Genomic DNA, 27,850 nt, shown 5'->3' with positions numbered 1-27,850 from the left:
CGGCACTGATGTCTGGTCTAATTACTTACTCTGCACACCTGCCTAACTCCACCCCTGCTGCAATCACCTCTCACCGGTTTCACCTGATTCCACCTTCATATAAACTGCTGAGACCAGACATCAGTGCCAGGTTGTCCTGTTGAGTATGGGTGAGTCTCCTGCAATTCTGTGTGTTAGTTTGCGTTTTGGATTTTTGACCCCTTTTTCCTCCAGAAACCTGAGCCAGTCTGTCCGGTCTGTTCCTGCCTTGTCTGCCCTGCTCGTTAGTTTATTTTTTGTGTCATCTTTTTGTTCTACAATCTGTTTGGATTTTTCCCCGTTTTTTGAGTTGGTAATTAAAGGGCTTTTTTTAAGAAACCTCTGCTGGTCTGGCTGAATTCTGGGTCCTTTTCCTCTAACCATTAAAAGTATGACTCGATTATTATCAACATTAATGCTCAATACAGGACATTGTCAACAACTAAATGCCTCTATAGGCATGGTTCCACTGGCTCGAACTGGCCGTGCACAGCAGGAGTCCGCTCACTGCCAAGTATCTCAGGAGTGTTTTTTTTTCCAGGCCTTTCTGCCTTGCTCAAGAGTGGGGTCAGTGTGTCCTGGCCTGAGAGAAGTTTTGAGTGAATGCCCTTTTTTTCAGAGATTGGCTGCAGGAAGTGGAGAAATTAGGTTTTCTCCACGGAAGTCCAGAAGAATTAAAGACCAACATATGGTCCACTATGAACAGAGTGGGGCAAATCCAAATATGTTTTTTTTTTATCGTGAAAACCATGAACCATTCCTGAAGGGTAAAAATAAGCATTAGGAAATCGGAGTGTTTAAATTTATTTTCACAAAATGTATATCTGGTTATGTAAAAGGTTAAATTAGACCTGCATAAAGAATTACAACTTACCTTTCGTTTGTGAGCAAATTTGCTCTCATCAATAACAACGAAGCGATGACGACCACCAATTTTCATTCCTCTCTTCCTCAGGCGCACAACAGCAGCCATGCACACCTTCAAATGTAAAAAAAATACATCAACAAGTTGACTTGTAATATTGCCTAACAATGATATTTGATAAATATAATGTATTCACAGGTTTAGGGAAAAAGTGTCTTTGTATGTGCATTTCTACATACTAACTATCAATGTATGTCCAATACAAGTGTCACTGAGTGAACCTAGAACTGGGATATAAATTTATTTTAACGCTTAATTCAAATTTGCCATTTATGAAGGTTTAATTTTTTGAAAATCAAGATTTTTTTTTTTTTTTTTTTTTTTTGCCAATCCACTCCATGGCCCTCCCTCCATCTACCGATAGATAAAAAGTGTAAATTGTTTTGGTAAAAGCTTGCATTGTTGAATATATGTTTAGGAAAGTATACTTTGGAAATAAGCCATCAGGATGTCCACAAAATGCGGCAAAAGTCTTCAGCTAATCCAAAATGCTGCAGCAAGAGTTCTGATAAAAATCAACAAGAGGGATAATATTTCTCCAATTTAAGCTTCCCTTCATTGGCTTCCTGTTAAATCAAGAACAGATTTTAAAATTCTTCTTCTATCGTATAAAGCCCTTAATAATCAAGCTCCATCATATATCAGAGCTCTGATTACTCCGTATGTTCCTAACAGAGCACTTCGCTCTCAGACTGCAGGTCTGCTGGTGGTTCCTAGAGTCTCTAAAAGTAGAATGGGAGGCAGATCCTGTAGCTATCAGGCTCCTCTCCTGTGGAACCAACTCCCATATTGGTTTGACGTTCTGTTAACTGTGACATCATCCAGAGAAGACGGCTCACCCGCTACTACCATCTAATGTAGAACAGATTACTGGATCAATGTGTGCTTCTGTGCTTTTTTGTTTCTTTTGTTGTTTCTCTGCTCTGTCTTCTCTAACCCCCAGTCGGTCGAGGCAGATGACCGTTCATACTGAGCCTGGTTCTGTTGGTGGATTTTCCCTTCCATTAATGGGAGGAGTTTTTCTTTCCACTGTCGCTTCATGCTTGCTCAGTATGAGGGATAGCTGCAAAGCCATGGACAATGCAGACGACTCTCCCTGTAGCTCTTTGCTTCTTCAGGAGTGATGATGCTTGTCAAGACTTTGATGCAATCAACTGGTTCCCTTATATAGGACATTTTTTGACCAATCTGTATAATATGATTGATTTTGATTTTGTAAAGTGAAATGGCGCTATATAAATAAAATCGAATTGAATTGAAAATACTCAAAAGATGAAACTTTTTTTACCCTAAACATTAGAAAACCTAAGGGTTTCTGCTGTATGTAATTGATCATGGCGCTGCCACACAAAAATAAAAGCTGCCTCACCTTCAGAATCAATTAAAAAATGTTAAAATAATGTAAAGCATAAGATATAGCATAACTATATCATATGATGTAAGTTTTGTGAAAAGAAAAAATATTGCACTATTAGTCACAATACAGGCACTTATCTTTGTTCAAGCAGAACCTTCTATTTATTTTAGCCTTATTTTAAGGTTTACTCTTCAAGCCCAATAGGGAAATCCATTTTGGTTTGTTAATGGGGTTTTTTGTCAGATAAATTATGTGACTGATTTCTTAGTTTTATCTACTTTTTAAGGAAAAAAATCTATTAAAATTATGTATCACAGATTTTATTTTTAAGCCATATCACTCAGCACTAAGTGAACTAAATAAATGTGTAGTACTATTGAATTCAACTATACATTTTGACTTCAAACAATTAAATTAGATTTAAGTAACAGATGAATAATAATTAATGCAAAAACCTTTCTTAGAATTGTTGTCATTCTTGTGAGTGTCTTGGAACTTGCTGCTATTCCCTCTGAGATAGTTGTTTCAGTTGCAAACCTTGTGAAAACCTGAAGAAAAAGACATTAAGTAACATAAGTGAAATGGAATTGTACTATCTTAATGATAAAGACATGGCCTGCTATTGACTTAAGACTTACAAAAACGAATGAAAACGAAAAATAAATTTTTTTTTCATTGTTTTATTTTATTTTTTTATCAATAACATGTAAACTGTACCTTAACATGAACTCAAGCCATTTTGCCAAAGGGATGTGAGACTTTGTGAATATGGACCCATTACGCACTGATAATGGGTTGCTTTTGTGATGCTTACATACCCTAATGGGAGAAAAAAGTAAAAACCCGGATCAAGGTTACATAACAGCTAACGTTTTGCTGTACGAGAAAGCCAAGTTAACTTTGCTAGAGCACTGATCATACAGTTTGTTTTGCGCTATTCCTTTTAAGCTGTATTACAAAATTTGTACCAACTAGCTAATTGCTAAGTTTACAGTTACGTATATAACGTTAGATCAAAGCTTCTGCTTACCAACGCAGCCCATCGTTGCGATCGCATTTCATAAGTTTCATTCTTCGATTGCATTTTGCACAATTCATCTTCCTCTTCAGAATACCACATCGCTGCATCCATTTCACTATTCGTCTTTTGTTTTTCTTTGTATCAGGACGCCTAATATTTTTAAGAAGTCCGCGTAACAATCGTGTCATTTCTACAGCCTGCGATCATTCAGCCCGGTATTTTTTATTTATTTTTTGTCAGCCCCAGTGGCGGCTGGTGCTAAAAAAACTGAGGGGGGCGCACACAAACACACAAATGAAAAACAAACAAAACAAATCTTTTAAAAATAGCACTATTTGAACATGAATTTTGCCCTCCTTTCCTTCTGCCCAGCAAATTTCTCAATTATATTCTTGTTAAAGTCAGTCATCTCTGTGACTAGTCTTTTCTCCATTGACAACATGGCCAATGCATTCAGCCTGTCCTGAGTCATTGAGTTTCTCAGAAAAGTCTTGATTCTTTTCAGAGTTGAAAAGCACCTTTCAGCTTCTGCTGTGGTCATAAGTGTGGTGAGGAGGATCTCCAAGAGCGTGACAGTTTCTGAAAAGACTTCTTCTAGATTGTTTTCCTGATTTTAATAACATTTGCTGCCATTTTTAAGGCTGTGTTATGAAATGTGTTACAGCATTTTTGTGGGACAAGATTATACAAAATTCAGTAACCAAATGTTTTATTCCCCATTACTCATAAACTTCAGTACAACTTAAATAATAAAATATCTTGCTGACAAACATTATATCAACATACCTACACAGCATAGACACAACTAAAGGTATTTCTAACTACAACGCACATCTTCCTAATATATTAAATAACATTACTATAAACCAGTGTAACAGTGATTTTCCACAACAACTCACCTCTGCAGCAATCCTTTCATGGTCTTCTACACTGAGTATCCAACGCCTCTTCACTGGCTGACTACTACCTACACTGCTTTTCCAACCATGGAGTGGAGAGATCACTTGCCTGCTGCTGAATTTGTAAATTAAGACGATCCGGTCCAAGCTCCTTTATCCAGTGTTTTTCTTCAAGTGAACGCTTTGTAAAAGCATTTTTTTGTAAAGACAAAACAGAAGTTTCTCTCATTTTGAAACTACTCCGCTTTGCAAACGTAAACGTGAATCAACCTAACAAACTGCAGCTGCGCTATGAGTCGAATCGGGGATTGTCCAATCACACAATGTTTTTTAAAAAATTAGCTAGTACTGACACTCTACCAGTAATGACACAACAGAATAGGTGTGTCCGGGACGCAGAGCGGTGCGCCCTGTGGAAAAGCCTAGATAACCAATTAAAAGTCAGCCTCAGATGACGTGCTTGCCCAAGTTGCTGCGCCTACATTCACTCCCATTAGACCGGCGCCCTGCACATAGGAAAGGAGGAAGTGTGCACAATGTGAGCAATTAAATAGAATTATGTATTTACTATTTTAATAAATTCTAACATGTCTATTGGACACACAGTCTGAATAAATACATTTTTCAGTACTTTGCAGTTCAGAAATCATTTATTATCTAAACGATTTAAAGGGGGCGGCGCCCGAGCGCCCCCTACTGGCCAGCCGCCACTGGTCAGCCCGGTATTTTGGGTTAGGACCCGAATAAACTTCTTCTGGGCGCTCTTTTACGTTGCCAGACAGTAAAGCGACCCCATCTGTTTATGTTAACATTACAGACAAACGACACATTAGACAATATTCAACATTTACCGTTACGATTATGTAAAGAAATATTTAAAACAACACCAACAAAACTTTTTAAAGTATTTATAGGAAAAATGCATTTACAATTAAGAACAACTCAAATGGTAATAAATTATTGTGTATACTTAGCAGTGATCCAGATCAAACAACATTAGAGACTCTAAAACCATGCTGGGAAAAAGAAATAAAGCGAGGTTGGATAATCAATAAGAAGTTAAAAGAACACAAATAAGTAACGAAACCATAAATTCAATGGTAACATTAACACAGATTCCACTATGGAGTTTAACAGATGCAAAAGTAGATTTAGCATTTATGGACCAAAAATAAATTAATAAAGATAAAAAGGAAAAAGAAGTCATATTCAATTCATATATACTGCAGGAATACATACAGTAAATTGTTTTTCTTAATATGTAAAGATATTGACAGATACATCAAAAAAACTCTGCTGGCAACATAGGAAAAGCAAGTGTTGTACCAAAAGTGCAAAGAAATCAAATCAATAAGGGACTATCAGTATACACGGGAGAATTTTTATCCATTCTATTAGCATTACAGTGGATAGAGTCCTAAAACCATTAAAAGCGTTGAAATACAGCATTCGTTGTTCAGAATTCAAATGATGGAATTATTATTTTTTTTAATGGGTACCAGCAGCCATTGAAGGCCAAAATGGCAACAACAAAGGAAAAATAATTTTAGTGTAATTACAAGAAAATCAGAGGGTAGTGTAGTCAAACAAATAAATAAATAAAAAGTGACAAAATGAATGAAAAGAAGCAAAAAAGAGTAGATTGTATTATATGATTCAATATGATACAATCAAGAGAAATGAGTACAGGACAGAGAAACAGGAGGGAGGATAAATTAATAACATAATTAACATTTGGTCACACAGGACTTAATTATATATTGCATATATTCATTTTTCAAAAGAAACATTATGGAAATATGTCAACATTGTGTAGATATTGTTATATTAGCATGTGGGAGATATGAAAAAGAAAGAAGATGGATGATAGAAGACCTTGGAAAGATTCAAGAAAAAAATAATGTAATAATTATATTGCTGAAAGATTAAGACAGTAAAAGTATCATAATTTGATTACATGTTTTAAAGCAACAAAGGTGGGTAATGAAATTTGAGGATAGCAAGAAATTAAATAGAATTCACTGATAATCATTCTGTGCCCCACACCATGTCGGTAGATGGCGGTAGTGCACGCATAGTGTTTTTTTTGCAAACCGCCAAAAAAAAAAACTCCACGAAGAAGAACACCACCTTCGTCTTGTGTGCCTGCCTAATGTAAGCTAGAAGAAACGACTGGACCAGACCATATTTTATTTGCGGTGTAAAAGGGAATAGAGGTAACTCCCCAGATAAATATAAAAGGTAGGCTTATGCTTAATATTTAATTACATCTTTTAAGAAAAAACAGTTTTCGTTTTATGTAAAGTTGATTTCAGCTAGCTTTCAGTTAACGTTAGCTAAATTCAACTAACTCTTTATCTGGAACATTAGTCCTTAATATTGTACACATTCTAGAAATTCTGGCATTTATATTTTTTCTCAAATTTAAATCTAGCAAACAATAAACTATCAGGTCAAAGTTACGTTTTGGGTGTTTTACTAAAGCAACTTAACTGATGTCACATGCTGCTTGTGTTCTTTTTTTGTGCCAATTTTAGCGAGATGGAGACTCGTTTTGGCAAAAAGACACGCGATGGGGGGGTACAGGACAGTGTCGGAGAAGTGCAAGAGGTTGTGGAGGAGGCTTTCGTGGACAAGCCACAAGATTTAGAACTTGTCTCCGTTGGTCGAAAGCCAAAGAAGCAAATGAAATATTCCCCAAGGAAATTGTGTAAGTTACTTTTGGTGTACTATTTTCTCTGGAAGGGTGTGAAATTTACTCATCCCACCAGCCCAGTTAATACAAAAGTTACATTTTAGGCTGCTAAAGGTTTTTAATTTGTCTGTAAACTGTCATCTGATGTTCAATCTGTTTATTTAGTAACGCTTCAATGTCTTAAGGCCTTTTGAGAGCATATTTTTGCCTGAAGATTTTTTTTATTTCATAGTGGTGTTATAACACCATCTAAAATGTTTCAGTTAAGCATTATACATACATTTTTCATTGATAAGCTCATCTGTCAGTATGTAGAAATGTACATACAAAGTCATTTCTGGTTCAGCGAATACTTTTGTGAAGTTAAATAAGTTAAATCTTATTGTGTAAATGTATCACTATCTGCGCAATTACGCACAATAAACCTTCATAAAGGACTGTTGCTTTGCTGATTTTTATCTTATTTATAGCCTTTTTCTTACAGATTCATGCTAGCGTATCCAGTTAAACCAAGCTAATATCTTGTCGTCTAACAGTTTTTTTAATCCGCATTCTGTACTCTGATTGGGGAAATTTGCGTCACATTACCAGGACGCATTGGACACTGATTTTTATCCGTTTTCTATACGGTTTTGGAGGGCAAACCACTATGTTGATGGTATCAGTGGAAAATCTAAGATCTCACGTTTTGGATTAAAAAAAAGGAAATTAGTAGCTATTATGGATTAAGAGATACACCCAAAAATGTACAGTAGCCCTTGAAGGTTTAATAAGCCTCTTGCAAACATACATAAGCCGTTGTATTTCTTTTTAAATATTTTATGAAGGCATATTAAGTGACAAAAATACACATCTTGTAGGGCTGGAAGATATGGCTCAAAAATAAGATTGATTTTTATTCTCCCTTAAATTTCTTAATAAAAATCGAGAAGGCCATGAATTACCTTCAAAAGCTGACTTTTATTTGAATTCTAAGTGCAACTAAATCCAACCTGTGAAACATTGTGGAAAAACAATAATTTGTAGGCCCTGCCACTAAAAAGGATTAAACATAACACACTTAATGTGTACAGATAGTGTTATTATACATTAAGCTAGTTTTTTAGTTATTAATGTACATCTAAGAACAAAAAATCATGACCTGATCTTACTGTGAACTATGAAAGCCCAATAAGTACGATGATCAAAAAAGACAGATTTTCCTAAAAGCAAATCTTAAACAGAAAATTTCATTTTTCATAAAATAAATATATCACCCAGCCCTACTTTCTTATAACCTCACGTGCCTTCGATCTAAACAATAAATGTTATCTTCTAAATAGAAGCATAGTAGTTTATATCAACTTCAACAAATCTTTGATCAGAATAGTTTAATTCAGCTCCAGTAATCATGATACTTGTGCTAACAAAGACAGATTTAATTTTGATACTTATATTGTTCTTTTTATGACAACCATTTAAGTTCTTACTGCCCATTTATTTGCCTGTACAGTAAACAGCAAGGGGCATTTTTGAGATGGAATTTAAATAAAAAGTTTTAATTAATATTAAAATCAAATGTATTTACCCAATACATATTTCCAGGGTCACCAACGGGGGCAGTGGAGTTGACCAAACTGAAACAACAAGCAAAGATGGATAGACAGAAGATTGATCACCTTGAGGACCACATTAAATACCTGGAGGAGGCCAACAGGGAGCTGAAAAAGGACAAAGACTTCCTTCTTACACAAATTAAGGAAGCCACTGTGGCACCTGCATCTAGCAGCAAGTCAGGTACAATGGTCATAAAATCAATAGAAAAATAGTATGGATTTTGAAGTGTAGAGTGACATGGTTATGCTCACTGTGAGACGTTGTACATAGTGCACCAAAAAGCTATTATTTTATAGTCATAGGAAACCAAGCATTTAAGGTGCAGACGTCCACCTCAAACCAAGATGACTCACATGTAATTTTAATAATACCCCTTTAAGTAACCTGGCTCTGGCCAGATGGATGTAGTTCCGCCGACCTTCACACGGCTCCACACATCCATCTGGACTTGCTGCTATTGTGATGGATTTCCATAACCCATAAAATGGATGGACCAATCATATTTGCCGCTTGGGATTTGTGACATATGTCTGAGTAGCAACCTTTTGGATTCAGGCAAAGGCGGCTTGCAGTTTACGGAATTTTCTGGATTGTCAGGCACACTTAAAATCATTACATTTTCTCCAAAAATGATGGTACACATTTTTAATCTTGTGCACCTTATGATTACCATAGTTCTTGTGCTTACTTACTGATATCGTGTGGTACAATGCACTCAAAATTCTGTCGAAATATGTAAGTACGGCTTTGTCTATTGTGTAACCAATGTTTCCAATGGCATGAGGTTCCAGTGGTATTCTGGTTTGATTTCAAAAGTAACCAAGGACTTACAGAATACTACAGTGTGAGCACCTTCTCTTAAACCTTTACTAATAGACCTCTCTCTTCTCCACCTCCAGGCTCTAGAGAGATTGCTCAGGTTCCTCTATCTTCAACATCTACTACCCCCTCCTCTTCTTCCACAGACTTTAGCTCCTCATCATCTTCAGAGGAAGAGGAAAAAAAGAAGAAGAAAAAGAAGACCAAAAAGTCCAAGAAACACTCTGATTCGTACAGCCGTTCAAGAAGTAAGCACAGCCAATTTGTGTAGCTTCAATATGTATACATATCCGATATTTATACAATCCACACTCTGACTGGTCATGTTGCATTTTATCCATCTTTCACAACAATCTCATGGCTCCAACTACACATCCACACACAGTAGTAGAAATTAGTGCTTCATAAAATACTGTTCAAACAGCAGTATGATGAATTAATTTATTGGTAGTATGAATGGCCAACTAAAAAATAATTGATAGAGCAAAAACAAAATCAAGCATCAAGACCTACAGTGTGAACGTAGCCTAATATGCCACTTTAAAAAATTTTTTTAATTTTCCTTCCACAGGACATGTGTATAATGCATTGTCTGTTCTGGTCTCTTACTGGCTTCAATGTTTGCGATGCTGCTCTTTTGTCAAGATAAAATACAAAATTCTGTGCTCAGTTTTGGGAACCCTGGGAACTGTCATCTGATAGGCTCAGGAACCATGAAGTAAACAATGGCTAGGAGAAAAGGAGCAAACTTGACAAAAACATTGTGAATGGAGAGGACCAGTGTTTTTATTACTTCCATCCTAGGTCACAAATGAGAATGATTTAGGTTGATTTTATAGTAAATACTTACTTATAGCTTTTTTCACTGTCTAAAACTGATGATACAAAGCAACTTTTTAAACAATGGTGCTCAGTAATATTGCCGTCAGTGGTATTGAGTAAAGGTTACTGGCCGGGCTGAGTGATATGGCCTAAAACCATTTTTGCAAAAATTGGATAATTTCCCAATTACCCCCAACCAACTGCTCCAAAAAAAAAAAAAAAAAAACTCCAACAAACCATGCCTAAAGTGGATGCTGTTATTGTTTTTTTTTTGTTTATTTATTCATGTTTTTTTTTTTTTTAAGTGACCACAGTGGATGGAGTTATCAACCGCTATGAGAGCGCCCTGAAGAGATTCACTAAGTTTGGATCTATGAAAAAGGCCTTCAACAAGATTAAAGTTGACCGCAACACCATTGTGAGGACAGCTGTTATTGCTGAGCTTGTGTAACCCAGGTTAAAATCCCTTGGTCCTTTTTTTTCCCAGTACCTGAACACACCACAAGACACACCCCTGTAGTCTAACCAATCATGAAGTTCAGGCACATTTTATAAGCTGAGGTGAGTTTCCCCAATCAGTAGTGAGGGGGAAGCCACTGGAGCAGCTGCACTTGGTATGTCTCTATACACAATACCTTTTTATTCACTGATTTTTCCATCTTAAATGCTTGTTGATTCTAGTATGAGACTGTATTTGTAGTGTCTACTGCCGTGGGGTTAGAAACCATCCGGTTCCACGGTGTGTTGAATATCTGCGGGAATTGGTGAGTCTGTTGTTGTTCACTAGATAGCATGGCTATCTATTGTGCTGAAATGCTTTGTTTGCTCAATGCTAATAGCATTAGCATTTTCAATATAATTCTATAGGGCTGTGATGGCTGGTAGCATTAGCAATGCTAGTAGCATTTGTGTTCCATTTGCTCCTATTGAGTTTTATTTAATGAAAATGCAAACTTAATGTTTTGTTAAGTATTTAAGTTGTTGTTTATACATTGAATGACAAGAATATCAATTGTATTGAATGGAATGTTGTAGATATTCCTAATGTGTACACAGAATATAGACTATAATACTAGCTGGTAGATAAATTAAGAGAATAGTGGTTAATCCATGGGTCCTGGTTATTTAATACAGGCCAGGTGAGCCCAGCTGTGGGTCAATTGATGGCGAGCTACTACCTGGAACAGAACCTGCCCCTATACATCCTCATCCTGTGGGTCTGGTAGGAGGCTGCTGCAGCTTTGCTCAACCCCTCCATTTTCCTTTACACATCTGTCCAATTACTAAGACTTGGATAATGGACTGATTGCATCTCTCAAATCATTCTCTCTATTTAGCTGCAATGTTTTGAGTACTCCTGATTATGTTTTATTTTGTTAAATTCTGTGAAATACGGAGTCTATGGAACTGAATTATCTGACGTGCACTGTGAAAACTAACTTGTCTGCAGATTGTAAATATTTTGGATATTGTTTGTTTGTTTTTTTGTTTCACATAATATATGGTACCAACACCAAATATAAGCATCTGCCTTTGTGTCATTGTTTACTCTTTCAACACCTCCTTAAACCGAACCATTTATCTTCTGATACCCCACGTATATGTTACATAAAAGTGGCGAGCTAGCCAGGAGGTCTTGAAAAAGTAATTAATACACATATTGTTTTGTTTGAACACTCAGTCTCACCAATATCTTGACGATGAATATTTTTGAAACACTCGACGTTAAAATACCAAATGCAGTATTGGTGACAGAGTCCGAGGTAGCTGATGAAGCGAAAGGGTTTCTCGAGCAGTATGGTAACATAAATCGTACTATTACTGTTGATTCACCTGAATCAGAGTTTCACAATATGCTTGTTGTTGAGTTCGAGTCTGGCTTACCTTTAACTCTATTGAACCCACTTTTACCATATACACAAACTTCAGAGAGCGGTATCTTTTATCATATTAAGAATTTATCTCAAATATATGCTAAAAATGTAGGGAGTTCTAAGACTCAGACATATTTAGCTGACTTAAAAAAGGTTGCTAAACTGACTGGACAAAACTATGCTGAAGTGCTGAATGAGATGATGGCCCAGATCGGCAAATCAATCTCAGAGGTGCATCCTGATGTTGAAGCTGATGTTGGTGTTAAGGTAGAACAGCCTTCAGTGAATACAACCAATCAGACATTACATAAAAAGGCTGTTCCATCTTCATTGTTTGCCACTGCTTCCATAGCTCAACCAGAGGAGCGACGTGCTACCATCAATCTCACTGCTTCAGACCTCAACCCTCCTGAGTTACAAAGGTATGTGGTAGAACACATTGTCAAGTCGGAGGACACTGCTGTGCATCTACGCTCTTCCCACAGACTACGTGTGTTTTCTGGAAAGGTGCCACGACCACAAAATGAAGTGGACTATGATACATGGAGGTCCAGTGTGGATCTGGTTCTTAATGATCCTGCCATATCTGAAATCCAACGATTGCGACAAATCCTCGACAGTCTCCTGCCACCAGCTGCTGACATAGTGAAACATCTAAGTCCTGATATGTCTGCTAACATCTATATCCAACAGCTTGATTCTGCCTATGGGACGGTGCAGGACGGTGAGGAGTTGTATGCTAAATTTATGGATACACTTCAAGATGCTGGTGAAAAACCTTCAGCTTACCTGCAGAGATTACAAGTTGTTTTAAATCTTGCAGTAAAGAGGGGAGGTGCATCAAAAGCTGAAGTTAATAGACATCTTCTTAATCAGTTCTGCAGAGGATGCTGGGACAATGTCCTGATATCAGAACTTCAGCTCAAACAGAAAAAAGAAAAACCACCTTCTTTTGCTGAACTACTGCTGCTGTTAAGAACTGAAGAGGATCGCGAGGCTGCAAAGACACAAAGAATGAAACAGCATCTGGGAGGAGGCGGAGCCAGACCGAAAGTAACATCACAAGCCCAAATTGCATATGGAGAAGACGAAAAAAGAATATGGGAGACACTGACCACTGTTACTAAACAACTCACTGAGCAGGTGGCTGCAATAGAGCGTCAATTGGCTGTCTTAACAGCAAACCAGTCTCAGGGACGACAGACTTATATTCCGAGACCCAATCCAGTTCCCAAGTCACGTGGAAAACAGACCATGGCAGCTGCTGTGAGTAATCCCTCTGCAAATCCAAAGCCAGGGTTCTGTTTCTGCTGTGGAGAAGATGGACACATCAAGCCACAATGTGAAAATCGCCCGAATCCAGAACTTGTCAGTGCCAAGAAAAAACAGTTCAGTGAAAGGAAACAAAAGTGGCAGAAGCGAAATCAACCAGCACCCGAACAGTTAAACTAGACAAAGTTCCTGTTGAGGGACAAACAGGAACTGCGCTGGACTCATCCTGTCCCGCAAATGTGAAGAAGCGTGTTCAGTGTGGAAACTTCCAGCAGTCCCAACGAGAGGCTACAGTCCTTCTCCCAAAGGGCCTGGTGGGGTCAAGATGCACTGCTGAAGTTGCGGTCGCAGGTCACACTTGTCAGTGCTTGCTTGATACCGGTTCGCAAGTGACTACTGTATATGTCTCTTTTTACAATGAACATTTACAAGATCAACAAATAAACCCTCTACATAATCTATTAGACATCGAAGGTGCTGCAGGCCAGTCAGTTCCTTACCTTGGTTATGTGGAAATGGTAGTGAAATTTCCAAAAGACTTTATGGGCAATGAGATTGATGTTTCAACCTTGGCTTTAGTTGTTCCTGATGTTCGCCCCGAAGCTCCATCCACAGTTCTAATTGGGATGAATACGCTTGAACCTCTCTATGAGCAATACCTGCAGAGCAACTTACCAACATTCCAACCTAGCTCGCAAGGTTACAGAGCCGTGTTAAAGACCCTCCAGTTGTCACACCAGCAGAAAGACATTGGCCATGTTGGAGTAGTGAGACTCCTCAGCAAAGTCCCAGTGCGTGTTCCGGCCGGCCGCACACTTATCATCGAGGGCTCTGCTAAAGTCACCTCTCCCAGCTTCAGCCAATCTGTCCTCGTCCAGCATCCTGCGTCCATCCTGCCTGGTGGTATTTGTGTTAGCAACTGTCTTCTCACTCTTTCGGCTCTTGCACCTTACAAAGTCCCAGTGGTTGTAACAAATGAGTCGAAGCAGGACCACTATATTCCACCACTGAGTGTCATCGCCGAGCTCTGTACATACCACTGTGTTCTTTCACAGCATCAGGTGAAAAGTCATTCATCAAAACTTGCACTTACCTCTCTCAACTTTGACTTTGGTGACTCTCCCATACCATCGGAGTGGAAAGAGCGAATCATAAGGAGATTAAGTGACATGTCAGAAGTTTTCTCACATCATGACCTTGACTTTGGATGCACGAACAAGGTAAAGCATCACATCACGCTCCATTATGAAACTCCGTTCAAACACCGTGCCAGACCAATCCATCCCAACGACCTTGACGCCGTTCAGAGACATCTGAGTGAGCTTCTGGAGGCTGGTGTCATCCGTGAGTCCACATCACCCTTCTCTTCTCCTATTGTCGTGGTACGGAAGAAGAATGGGGATGTCCGATTGTGCATTGACTATAGGAAGCTTAATCTCCAGACCATCAAAGACGCTTATGCTCTTCCAAATTTAGAAGAATCCTTTACAGCACTCACCGGTTCAAAATGGTTTTCAGTCCTGGACTTGAAGTCAGGCTATTACCAGATTGAAATGCACGAAACAGATAAGCCCAAGACTGCTTTTGTGACACCCCTGGGGTTCTGGGAATTCAACAGGATGCCCCAGGGGGTCACTAATGCTCCCAGTACATTCAAGCGGTTGATGGAGCGATGCATGGGTGACCTCCATCTTCGTGAAGTATTGGTGTTTTTGGATGATTTAATAATATTCTCCAATACTCTTGAAGAACATAAGAGGAGACTGATGCGAGTGCTAAATCGTTTGAAAGAATATGGATTAAAACTGTCACCAGAAAAGTGCAAGTTTTTCCAAACTTCGGTTCGCTACTTGGGTCATATTGTGTCAGAGAAAGGAGTAGAAACAGATCCCGAAAAGATAAACACCATCAAATCCTGGCCAATCCCCACCAACTTAAAGGAACTACGCTCTTTTCTGGGATTTGCGGGTTATTACCGCCGTTTCATCAAAGACTATTCCACCATTGCCAAACCTCTGAACGACCTCACGCGTGGGTACGTACCTGCACGAAGGTCTAGAACCAAGCCATCCAACGCTCAACATCAAAGTCCAAATCAGCCTTTTGGAGAACGTTGGAGTTCCAGTTGCCAAGTTGCTTTCACTACACTGATTGAGAAACTAACTACAGCACCAGTCCTTGGGTTTGCAGATCCATCCAAACCATACATACTTCATACCGACGCTAGTACGACAGGACTAGGAGCTGCACTCTATCAGGAACAGGAAGGAAAGCTGAGAGTGATTGCTTATGCAAGCAGAGGCTTGTCGCAGAGTGAAAGCCGCTACCCAGCCCACAAACTGGAATTTTTGGCATTAAAATGGAGTGTTACCGACAAGTTCCAGGATTACCTGTATGGAGCCACATTTACCGTTGTGACAGACAGCAATCCCTTGACCTACATACTCACCTCTGCCAAGTTGGATGCTACTGGTCACCGCTGGTTAGCTGCACTCTCTACATACTCTTTTAAGCTTCTATACCGGGCTGGAAAACAAAATATAGACGCAGACGCACTCTCCCGACGTCCTCACCAGTGTCTTGATGAATCACCTAAAGATCATGAGCTCATACAACAGTTCCTGGAAAATCATCTTGCCGATTCAAACCTGATCTCTCCAGAAATTGTTGATGCCATCTGTCAAGTTTGTCGCATCCGAGCTGCTCAGCCGGAGGGCATTACGCTGGTTGAGTCCCTCTCACTCACAGCAAAGGCAGTCCCTGACAGCTACATCACTGAAGAGGATCAGTTATCTCCAACCCTATCTCATCTCAAAATCAAGGAGGAACAGAGGGCTGACACAACCATCCGAGAACTGGTTCATCAGATGGAGACAGGAGAAAAGATCCCTCCAATGGCAAGAACAGAACTGCCTGAATTACCTCTCTTGTTGAGGGAGTGGACAAGATTGGAGCTGATTGATGGAGTCCTATATAGGAAACGTCAAGAAAATGAAGAGGTAACTTACCAACTTGTTCTTCCAGAGTGTCTTCGTCCAGATGTGCTAAAGAGTCTTCATGATGAAATGGGCCACGTGGGGATTGAACGCACTTTAGACCTTGTTCGCACAAGATTTTTCTGGCCCAAGATGGCTAAGGACGTTGAGCACAAGATTAAAACGTGTGGTCGTTGTGTGCGCCGGAAAGCTCTTCCTGAACGAGCTGCTCCATTGCTCAACATCAAAACATCTCGTCCTCTTGAATTAATCTGCATGGATTTCCTGAGTCTTGAACCAGACACAAGCAACACCCGTGATATCCTTGTTTTGACCGATCATTTCACAAAGTTCGCTGTGGCCATTCCAACGGCAAACCAAAAAGCAAGGACTGCAGCCAAATGTTTATGGGACAACTTCATTGTTTGTTATGGAATTCCGGAACGGTTGCATTCCGATCAAGGTCAAGATTTTGAGTCGAAACTGATCAAAGAGTTGTGTGAAGTTGCTGGTATTCAAAAGTGTCGGACGACGCCATACCACCCAAGAGGAAATCCGGTGGAGAGATTTAATCGCACGTTGCTGGGAATGCTGGGTACGTTGGAAGACAAACAAAAATCAAAATGGAAAGACTTTGTGAAGCCTCTAGTACATGCATATAACTGCACAAAAAACGAAGTAACTGGTTTCACTCCTTATGAACTAATGTTTGGCAGAACACCACGTCTTCCTGTAGATCTGGCATTTGGACTACCTCTGCGGGAACCACAATACCAGACTCATTCTCAGTACGTGCAAGGGCTTAAATTACGCCTGGAAGAAAGTTTCAAGATCGCTTCCAAGAATGCTCTAAAAACAGCTGAGCGGAACAAAACACGGTTTGACAAGAGGGTCATTTCATCCGCTTTGGAAGCGGGAGACCGAGTGCTTGTGAGAAATGTACGTCTCCGAGGAAAACACAAGCTCTCAGATAAGTGGGAACGGGACATCTATGTTGTGGTCAGAAGGGCTGGTGAACTCCCAGTTTACACTGTAAAGCCTGAGAATAGAGATGGACCACTGCGTACATTACATAGAGATCTCCTCCTGCCGTGTAGTTTTCTACCAGCAGCTGAGAATGTTCCATCGCCAGAGCATGCCCATGCTGTCAAGCCAAGAACCCGTCAGCAAAACCAAAAATCAGACAACTTGATCGACTCACCTCCTAGTGATGATCAAATTGAAGATATGGAGCCACTTACCTTTGGTCCATCCGTATCTCGATTCACTGTGGAAAGATACTGCAGAGAACCGAATGCCGTTCTTCCCAGTGATGTTGCTGACTGTAGTTCTTCTATACCACCTACTGTTCGTCCTCCAGCTCCTGTTGAGTCGTCTCTGTTGGAACCCAGCAGTGAGCAGTCTGAGTTCTGTGAAGAAGAGGAAGCTGTGGAAGAGGACAATGTTGTAGAACACTCAACTGAGACCTTACCTGAAGAGACATTTACCGAAGTCCAGTTAAATGAAGATCCTCCTGAAGAATCCAGTCCATTGCCTGCTGTTCCTGTTGAGCCTTCAGTTAACAATGACGTAGGTGACTTGACTTTGAGACGTTCAACACGGCAGACAGCACCGCCAGAGCGATTACAATACTCAACTCTAGGTAATCCTCTAATCTCGGTAGTTCAGTCTTTGCTCCATAGCCTGTCCAATGCTTTAAATATTTCATCTGCGTCTGACACCGTTTCGCCGGTTCATGTCATCTAGTGCTCTAACATGCAACGGGACGTGCATGGGTTTAAAGGGGGGAGGGTGTAACCCAGGTTAAAATCCCTTGGTCCTTTTTTTTCCCCAGTACCTGAACACACCACAAGACACACCCCTGTAGTCTAACCAATCATGAAGTTCAGGCACATTTTATAAGCTGAGGTGAGTTTCCCCAATCAGTAGTGAGGGGGAAGCCACTGGAGCAGCTGCACTTGGTATGTCTCTATACACAATACCTTTTTATTCACTGATTTTTCCATCTTAAATGCTTGTTGATTCTAGTATGAGACTGTATTTGTAGTGTCTACTGCCGTGGGGTTAGAAACCATCCGGTTCCACGGTGTGTTGAATATCTGCGGGAATTGGTGAGTCTGTTGTTGTTCACTAGATAGCATGGCTATCTATTGTGCTGAAATGCTTTGTTTGCTCAATGCTAATAGCATTAGCATTTTCAATATAATTCTATAGGGCTGTGATGGCTGGTAGCATTAGCAATGCTAGTAGCATTTGTGTTCCATTTGCTCCTATTGAGTTTTATTTAATGAAAATGCAAACTTAATGTTTTGTTAAGTATTTAAGTTGTTGTTTATACATTGAATGACAAGAATATCAATTGTATTGAATGGAATGTTGTAGATATTCCTAATGTGTACACAGAATATAGACTATAATACTAGCTGGTAGATAAATTAAGAGAATAGTGGTTAATCCATGGGTCCTGGTTATTTAATACAGGCCAGGTGAGCCCAGCTGTGGGTCAATTGATGGCGAGCTACTACCTGGAACAGAACCTGCCCCTATACATCCTCATCCTGTGGGTCTGGTAGGAGGCTGCTGCAGCTTTGCTCAACCCCTCCATTTTCCTTTACACATCTGTCCAATTACTAAGACTTGGATAATGGACTGATTGCATCTCTCAAATCATTCTCTCTATTTAGCTGCAATGTTTTGAGTACTCCTGATTATGTTTTATTTTGTTAAATTCTGTGAACTACGGAGTCTATGGAACTGAATTATCTGACGTGCACTGTGAAAACTAACTTGTCTGCAGATTGTAAATATTTTGGATATTGTTTGTTTGTTTTTTTGTTTCACATAATATATGGTACCAACACCAAATATAAGCATCTGCCTTTGTGTCATTGTTTACTCTTTCAACACCTCCTTAAACCGAACCATTTATCTTCTGATACCCCACGTATATGTTACACTTGGAATGACTTTTCCTGATACCTTCAAGGAGCTGCTCGCAGGGAACCACGATAATGAGAAGATCTCCCAGTTTGCAGAGCGTTGTAGGAATGCTATAACAAAAGAGATGGCTGAAACCATCACAGCAAAAAAAGAAGTGGAAAACTCCTCCCAATAATGTACAAGTACACTTAGACTATTACTTTTAAACAACTTGTTTTTTTTTTGTTTTTGTTTTTTTTTGAGTTGTGTGTTTAGTTTTTTTTATTTGTATTTCAGAAGTAAAATCTGCTGAACAAGAAGTTGCACCCTCTGTTTGGGGAAGAACAACTTTTTCTTTTTTGTTAAAAGTACTGAAGGTTTGTGCTCAAACACGGCCAGAAATTGAACCCTCTGTTGGAGGAAGAAAAAAAAATGTTCAAAGCAAATAAAAGAAAGTGTTTGTGTTTACTTGTGGATTGGTTTTATTATGGTATAATTTATTATGGTATAATATTAAAAGCATTTATGAGTGTAATAACACTTCAGGACATCCTTTTGTCAAGTGTAAGTAGTTTTAAAGGTCTAGAAAGAGATTACACTAACAATTTTATGAAACTTTTTGACAGCATAATAACACTTAATGACATATTTATAACTAGTCCTATATGTTTCACTTTACTTGAGGTAAGGAGGCATTTTCATGACTATTTTATTAAGGCATTTGACAGGATACAAATGCTTAATGACATCTTTATAACTAGTCCTATAAGGAGACATTTTTATAATACAATTTAAATGGTCTCATGATAGCCAAAGTTAAGAACAAACACATATGACAGTGTAATTTAATGTAAAAACATGCATAACAATAACTTTTTAAAGGTTTATAATTAGATCTGTCATGACATATTTATGATGGGTTATGAGTTTTGGGTTTATGTAAAGTTGTCATAACAAAGACATTTTTGTCTCTGTTGATGTCAAGTTGTCATAACAAAGACATTTTTGTCTCTGTTAATGTCAAGTTGTCATAACAAAGACATTTTAAACAATGTCAACTTTCCTTTAATAGTGTCATAATTTACCGAATGACAATTAATGACAACAGTCCTTAACATTCATAAAGAGTCATTTATGTTCATAACAGGTGTTATGTCATGTTTATGACAGTGTAATGTCAGTCTTATGTACACCCCTTCAAATAAAGTGTTACCAAAAGAGGAAGATGGAATAAAAGGATGAAGACCAGAACCACCCAGTAGTCATTTTAAAAACTGGGTCTTGAACTGGGACTTCTAACTGTCCACACTGTCAGCAGATCTGATGCTGGTGGGGACAGTGACCCAGAGCTTGGAGACAGTGGAGGTGAAGGTTCTGTCCACACAGGTCTTCAGGACAGTGTGTGGGACATCCAGCAGGTTCTGATGACTAGATCTGAGGTGGTGTGGACCTGGAGGAGGTCTGAGATATGTGGCTGTGTGTCCATGTAAGGTTCTGTCCTGGATGTGATGGTGAGTATTTTAAAATGGATCCTGTAGGTCCCTGGAAGCCAGTGAGCTCACATTATATCTGTCCACACAGAGACAATCAGAAGGTAAAGGTCCATGAAGGACATCTGGATGTGAGCAGAGAACCAGAGGATCCAGGTAGTTGGAGATTTTTAATGTTCCTGCTGATCCACTAAGAACTAGCAGAACCTCTGATGGTCCACTTCAGCTCAGCTTGGTTCCACCAACCACATGATGAAGCTTTCCTTCCCTGCTGAACTGCTCTCACAACGCACACAGGAACCAAGTCTTGATGGGTCAGACTGGCTCTACCAGCTATTTCCCAGCGGGTCGTGGAAATGTGATCCACTGTTAGTCTGACATGGAGCCAGGAAGCAGCAGAACCTCCTGATCAGCATCAACACTCCAGACATGAAGACATGAAGGTGTTTTCATCAGAACAGGGCAGCTGATTTCTGGAGATAACGGATCAAACCTCTGTCTGCAAATAGAACTGGAACATCTGAGAGCTCACTGGGAGGAACTGGCTTTCTGTTCTTGGCTCTTAAAGAAATGTAACGGGTCATTTCCAGAACCTCAGACCCTGACTGAGGAGACCGGTCCATACTAGGGGTGGTGATTGGCTAAAATATCACAACATGATTCCTTGCAGTGAAATCAGGATTTTATTAGTTTCCCAAAGTAACAATAAAGCTGTTGAAGAAAAATCTAGAGAAGCATTTAGACCAGAACATTTCTGGACCCATTTTAATGAGTTGCTGCAGTTCTGCTAACTTGTCTGAAGCTCAACTGAAATGTAATAAATCCATTGAGATATTTAAGAGCTGAAGAACAGCTGCAGCTCTAAACTCCTGTGAGGGAACAACACCAAGTCTCTGGTTCTGATCCCAGTGATTGTTCCAGCTCCAGCTGAGAAGAACTGAAACTCTTCAGTCACTAAAACTGAGGAAGACTTTCAGATACGATGACAAAACGGTTCAGGAACAAAGAAAGAAAGTCCAGTTGGTTCCATGTTGGATTTGATTCAATCACTATGATTATGGGAGAGGGACTAAAGAGTCCAGTTAGCTCATTAACATGGAACAGAACCAATCAGAGTGAGCTCCAGTCTAAACTAAATCTTTGACTTTAAGCAGAGAAAAGTGTTTAATGATGGCGACTAATCAATTAGGCCCAAAAGCAAACAGATCAGAGCTGTTAAACATGATGTAGCAGCATCCAGGACGCCTCCAACAACATCCATTCTTTCCACTTTCACTGCTGTGGTTCTGGAGAACATCCAACACACACCGCTTCACATATGAACATAGAAATGTGGGAAAAAGAGCTGAGCTCACGTTAAACACATGTTGGAATAAAAGCATTTCACACTGACTCAGTTTCCACAGTTACAACAGTTAGATACAGCTCACCTCTCTGAGGATGGAGGTCCAGGTGATTTGAAGTCAGGAGGAGGAGTCCTTGACCTGTTGCTCTTAAAGGACACACAGCTGGGTTCTGGTTCTGGTTTATATGTTAGACTCTCACGAATCCTGTCAAAAAAAAACAACAACTTATTTTAACACCTACATAGAGGCACCAGCTGGTTCTGTTGGTCTCGGTCATATTCAGTCCAGAAGATCTGAAGTCAATGAAAGGACCCTTTGACCTGTCGCTCCTAAGGGACACACAGTAGGATCCTGGTTGATATCTATGTGTCCACGTGTTAGGAATGCTGTGAGAAAAAAACTTATTTAAACACTATTACAGAGTTTTTTTTTTATTTGACTGATTCTAAAATAAAGAGCTGTGAGACACAACAGAACCAGACAGTTCATAAACTTGATGTTCTAAATGCTTCCCATCAGAACCGGTCCAATCCTCCATCATGTTCCTGATCATTGATCCTCCTGAATAAAGTCCAGCCTTGTTTCTAGAACAGAAAGAGCTGTTTCTGAGACAAACATGTTGGTTAGAAATAACTGAGAGGACAGTTTGGTGATATTAGTGTTGAGCTCTGACATGGAGAAGAATCCTGAGTCCTTTTCACTCGGACCATCCAAGGAGGTTCTGATGGAGCTTCATTAAGTCTTGGTGTTGTGTTTGTAACGTACTGAGGTGGAACCAAAGCTGATCCACTGCTGAGTCCAGAATAGAGGTTGTTCTAGACGCCTGATCAATAATGAAGTGAAGCAGCTGGATGCCCACTAGTCAGAACTGACAGTTTTCTCAATTTTAACCAGAATCACTGATTAAAATCATGATGTGATGAGTTGTCAGCTTCACTTATTCACACAATAGAAATTCATCTGAATTTGAATTAAAAACTGTTGATCTGGGTCGTATTCAGACAGAAAATAAATGTAAAGATTCTTCCATAAATGTCTGATCAGCCGTCCTTCTTTCTAGGATGAATAATGTTGAACACATGTTGGTCATCAAGGTCCAGGAAATGTTCTGGAAGTTGGTGAGTTTTTCCAGATGTGTCCTGCTGGAACCCAGAGCTCTAAGCAACAGGCTGGTGTCACTCAGCTGGTTGTGCAACACTGACTTGCTGTTTGTCAGAACCCACTGGTACCATGCTGAGCTGCTCTGTTCAGTCTGGATGAAGCAGCAAAGAGGAACAGCAGCAGCTTCAGGACCACTTGGTCTCTTCTGGCCTGATATAGTGAGAACGCTGTGTGAAAAGGGCTCTGGACACTTAGAGATGCTGATCTCACCTCTGAGCGTGCCTCTGGCTCTCAGCTTCCCCACACAGAGTGGTTTTAGAGGGAGGGACTCCCTCCTCTCTGTCCTCACACTGATCCATGCTGCTGAATTCACATCCACATCAGCTCACACACACTTTCTACCTTCACCTGCAGAGGAAACACAAATCATTCATCTGCACATCAACTCTGATCATCCTTTACATCATTAGTGCTGGAAAAAGATCAGCTGCTCCTCCTCTGATTGGCTCTTCTTCTCTGCTTCATATCAGTGTCAGTTGAATGCAGTCAGACAGCAGTGAGAGGCAGAGGAAGCTGCCATCAGCTGCTGTACTTCTACTATCAGTCCACTAGATGGAGCCATGGAGCAACATTTCATCCACTGACACTGATTCACTCTGACTGAACATCAGCAACTATTTTATTTCACAATCATCAAACTCTTATTATCTGCTGCATCAAATATGAACTATTTGATAATCTGACTGAATCAAACACATTTTAACACTGATGTCATTTTATTTTGAAAGGACTCACAGGAAGCAGCAGGAAGCTGTTGTGTCTGACTTTAAAGGTATACTATGCAACCGGGGTTGATTTTCCAGCGAGGCTCCCCCCCAAGAGGGCGAAAGTAAAAGTGCACTGTCATAAAGATGCTCAGCTCTTCTGGTTTCTCCGTCAAGCCAGGCGCGGTTGTTTTGAGCTTAGCAGACAGGCGAACGCAACTAAAAGTGGAAAAAACGGCAGTACAAACAATGACTAACACAGTGAAGGTATGAACATCAAGCTTCCCGCAGCGCTTCCCGCAGCCGCCGCCTCGCCGCGGTAGCGTCTCGCCAACATAAAAAAATAAAATAAAATAATAATAATAATAATAAAACTTGATATGCTTGCATGTTTATTTGACGTTAACACGCGGTTCTTTGTTGTTGCTTTCGCGCGTGCATATAGTGAATGGCAGGGCAAAAACACATGGAGTTCTCACCGTAAAGCGAGACTTCTGTGAGTGCGGGCCGTGAGCTCTTGCAATTGCAAGTGCGGTATTTCCCCCACAGACCCCCAGGGCGGCCGAGAAAACCTTTGTTCGACCTGAAATGACTCATTTAATCATCCAAAACGGTATGGAACACATTAATTAACTGAAAAATGTTGCATAGTATGCCTTTAATGGGAGAACAGAGTTTGATTCCTGCTCCAAATCTCTAAAAAAGCTTAGATCTAAATATTTGCTCCACTCAGACATAGAAACATTCAGATCTCTGATAAACATTTACGTTTTTTTCTTAATCAGATTATGTTGACACATCTGACATTTTCAAGTGTTTTTATTTATAGATTTATTCTTATTTATTTTAATTATTCAGTTTAATATTTGGTTCCCTTTCTTGTTTAAACTCTAGAGGACTCAGACCCACTTTTACTGGTTTTAATGTGACTATTAATAAACCGGACCTTTGACTGTTGGACCTCCTGAGTGACCTGTCTCTGCATCATTTGGACTCTAACCAGTCCCTTCGTGTTTATTTGTTCATAGGTGACCAAGTTCTGATGGATGAAATGTATAATATGGAAACAGAAAATGTTTAACAACAAACAGAAACTAAAGTGATTCCAGTTTGACTTGAAAGACTAAAATGACCTACAGAACCACAGACGACATTTTAGAACCAGGAAATAAGAATGTTTCTGTTCTTTTTAAAAAATAAACACACTCTGACTATAAATTTTGAAGGCATTTTAATAATTCATGTTAAGATAAATAAACATTTCTTCCTGTCGATTATTCTTCAAAGAGCATAGACAAAGTAAACTTTGTGCTGAAATCAGAAGTGAACATGTTCTCCAGACATCAGAGAGCAGAAACAAAGAGGAAAGTTCCTCAAGACAAAGTTCTGGTAGGAAACAAAGCAAACTTACAGTTTGTTCAGACGGTCCAAAGTGCTGAAGAACAAGATGTGAACCACTGAGACACAGGTGAGCTGCTACCTGGAAGGAGGCGGAGCTTCAGCTGTGATGGAGGCAGGACAGGTAGGTTAGTGGGAGGAGTTCAGATCTGACTGCCTTCTGGTTCTCAGACTCATCTCTGCTGTTCTGCTGAAGAACCTGGTGCTTCCTAGAAAGCAGGTGATGTAAAAACTCAGTTTAACTGTCTGCTAACAGTGAATTCAGAGAAACTCTGGTTCTTTTCTCCAGAAAGAGGGACCAGTCTGACTCTGAGGAACAGACTGAGAAGACAAGCTGCTCCCTGCAGGATCTCCATGAGAAACTCTGACGTTCTTCTGCTCAGCCTAGAACATCAGTCTGAATGTGTTCCTCACTATTAAACCACATTCTTTGCTTCACTGTTGGACATTTTTCTGACCCACATGTGATGAGCTATTATCCCCACATGTAGTCACTGTACTGGAATAATGTTAACCTGAATTATTTAAATCTGTGTTATGATTCATAAACACATAATCATGAATAAGTTCCATGTTTCTGCCTTGTTCTTGTTCTCAGATGTACTGAAGGTTCCTCATCAGTGATGCAGAAAACTTCATGTCTACAGAGTGTTGATCAGTCAGAGAAATTATTGAAGTGAAACAGATCTTACCATCATGATGTGAGTTTGTGGAGTTAAAACCAGCGAGGCAGTTCTATTTCTCTGATCTCAGCAATAAAAACACTAATAATAGCAGAACTTTGTTTGCTATTGTTGACAGGCTGACCAACAGCTCACCAATCATCCCTCCTGATGGAGACCAGCACCATCTATCTCCACCTCTGAGAACCTGCTGATGTCTCCTGAGCCTCCACAATCATTACAGCATCTAAATGACTTTAACAAACTGAATTATGTCTTCTTGACAGAAACACATCAGAAGAGAAAATCCACAACTTGCTGCCTGGATTTGTTCCCTCTGAGTTTCTAAAAGCAGTTTTTAGCTGTGATGCTCCTGAAATATTCCAGATAGTAAATACTTCCCTCCAGTTAGTTTGTTTTCTAAAGGCTGAAAACTGCAGAGATCAAACCTCTGTTAGAGAAACCAACTCTAGATCCATGGATAATAAGTCCCTACAGGATCAGAACTGATCCACTGGTTCTGGAAAAGATCATTGAAAATGGTTCTGATGAACAAATGTATGACTTTCTGATGAAATGAATCTCTTCAGTGATTTCTAGTCAGGCTTCAGACCACAGCACAGAGACTGCACTGCTAAACGTTTACAATGATGCTCATCTTGACTGGAATGGCTCCAGAACTCCTCTGTTGGTTCTACTGGATCTCAGTTCTGCTGAACACAGTTCATCACAACATGTTGATGATCCAACTAGAACACTGGCTGGATTATCTGGTTCTGGGCTAAACTGGTTCACACCATATTTGGCAGACATGGATAACTTTGTGTCATTTGGTAAATAAATATAAATCTGGACCAACAAAAATTAAACGTGGGGTTCCTCAAGGATCCATTTTCAGCCACTATTATTTCTCCTCCATCTGATGCCAACAGGTCAGATTCTAGAGTTCTCCAGCATCTCCTAACATCCATGCTGACTACATGTGACTTGTAATCTCCATGTTGCTGCTGAGCCTGGCTCACTGCACTCACTGAGTCAGTGTGTCCATAATATCAATGAGCGCATCAGTCACAATATGCTACAGCTTCATGCAGACAGAAAACATCATTTTTAGTCCAGAACTGTGAGGATCTAGATCAGTGGTCAGCTAGACTCTATGAAACATGAAGCTTTGACCACATTTCTGTTATTTTAGTCTCTCTGCACTGGCTGCCTGAACATTTTAGGATTCATTTTAAAATGCTTTTATCTGCTTCTAAAGCTCTAAATGGCCTTGCCACACATTAGCTGTCTGAACTAGTACATCCTGCACATCCTCTGTTCCCTCAGGTCACTGATCAGCTGATCCTGAGTCAGCCAAAGATGAAGCTTAAGCTCAGGGTGACTGAGCTTTAGCTGCAGCAGATCTAGAATTATGAAACAACCTTCCCTTGGACATCAGACAGTTCTCCTCCCTGTGTTTCACATTCATTTATAAAACCATCTATTCTCATTGACCTCTGACACCATCAGAGACTTTAAACTATTCTGATCATCATTAATAATATTTAGATTCTCTTCTTTTAATTAATTTATTTTTACTGATTTTATGATTGTTGTATTATTTTAGCATAGGGCTGTTTATTTGTTTTAGGTCTTATTGGTTTTAATTTGCTTACTTTGTTTATAAAACACTTTGAAACAATCAGAGCTGCTCTTGCCAAAAGAAAAAAGTTTAAACAATAGAATCAACATTGTTTTAACTGTAAAAACAAGAAGTCTCATGCTGTGCTTTAGCCCAAAGAGTAAAAATGTGTTTAACAAGTTTTAAAGTGTAATGTCTTGTCACGTTATCATATGGCTGCTGTTTATTCATATAGAGTAATTTGGTTCTGTGGTGCTGAAAGTGCTCTATAAA

General features: G+C 39.6%; 1 protein-coding gene, 3 long non-coding RNA genes and 1 pseudogene across 4 annotated transcripts in view; 4 read left to right on the top strand and 1 right to left on the bottom strand.

Annotated features, from left to right (window-relative positions):
* LOC118561913 overlaps positions 1-27,850 on the top strand; it is a 716,353-nt gene that overhangs the window by 75,836 nt on the left and 612,667 nt on the right. The gene's annotated exons all lie outside the window — the stretch shown is intronic.
* The window catches only part of LOC118561874, a 951,216-nt pseudogene that overhangs the window by 348,370 nt on the left and 574,996 nt on the right, over positions 1-27,850 (bottom strand).
* LOC118561898 lies at positions 6,819-9,480 on the top strand. Its single transcript, XR_004930352.1, has 3 exons — positions 6,819-6,930; positions 8,500-8,691; positions 9,411-9,480. It is a non-coding gene; the product is annotated as an uncharacterized LOC118561898 (long non-coding RNA).
* Positions 10,611-11,481, top strand: LOC118561900. Its single transcript, XR_004930354.1, has 3 exons — positions 10,611-10,766; positions 10,853-10,916; positions 11,287-11,481. It is a non-coding gene; the product is annotated as an uncharacterized LOC118561900 (long non-coding RNA).
* On the top strand, positions 18,091-19,125 carry LOC118561899. Its single transcript, XR_004930353.1, has 3 exons — positions 18,091-18,234; positions 18,321-18,384; positions 18,755-19,125. It is a non-coding gene; the product is annotated as an uncharacterized LOC118561899 (long non-coding RNA).

This window comes from Fundulus heteroclitus, unplaced genomic scaffold, assembly GCF_011125445.2.
Source record: "Fundulus heteroclitus isolate FHET01 unplaced genomic scaffold, MU-UCD_Fhet_4.1 scaffold_75, whole genome shotgun sequence".
Taxonomy (NCBI): Eukaryota; Metazoa; Chordata; class Actinopteri; order Cyprinodontiformes; family Fundulidae; genus Fundulus; species Fundulus heteroclitus.
The sequence above is the reverse complement of the archived record's forward strand: the minus strand, read 5'-3'. Positions and strand labels throughout refer to the sequence as shown.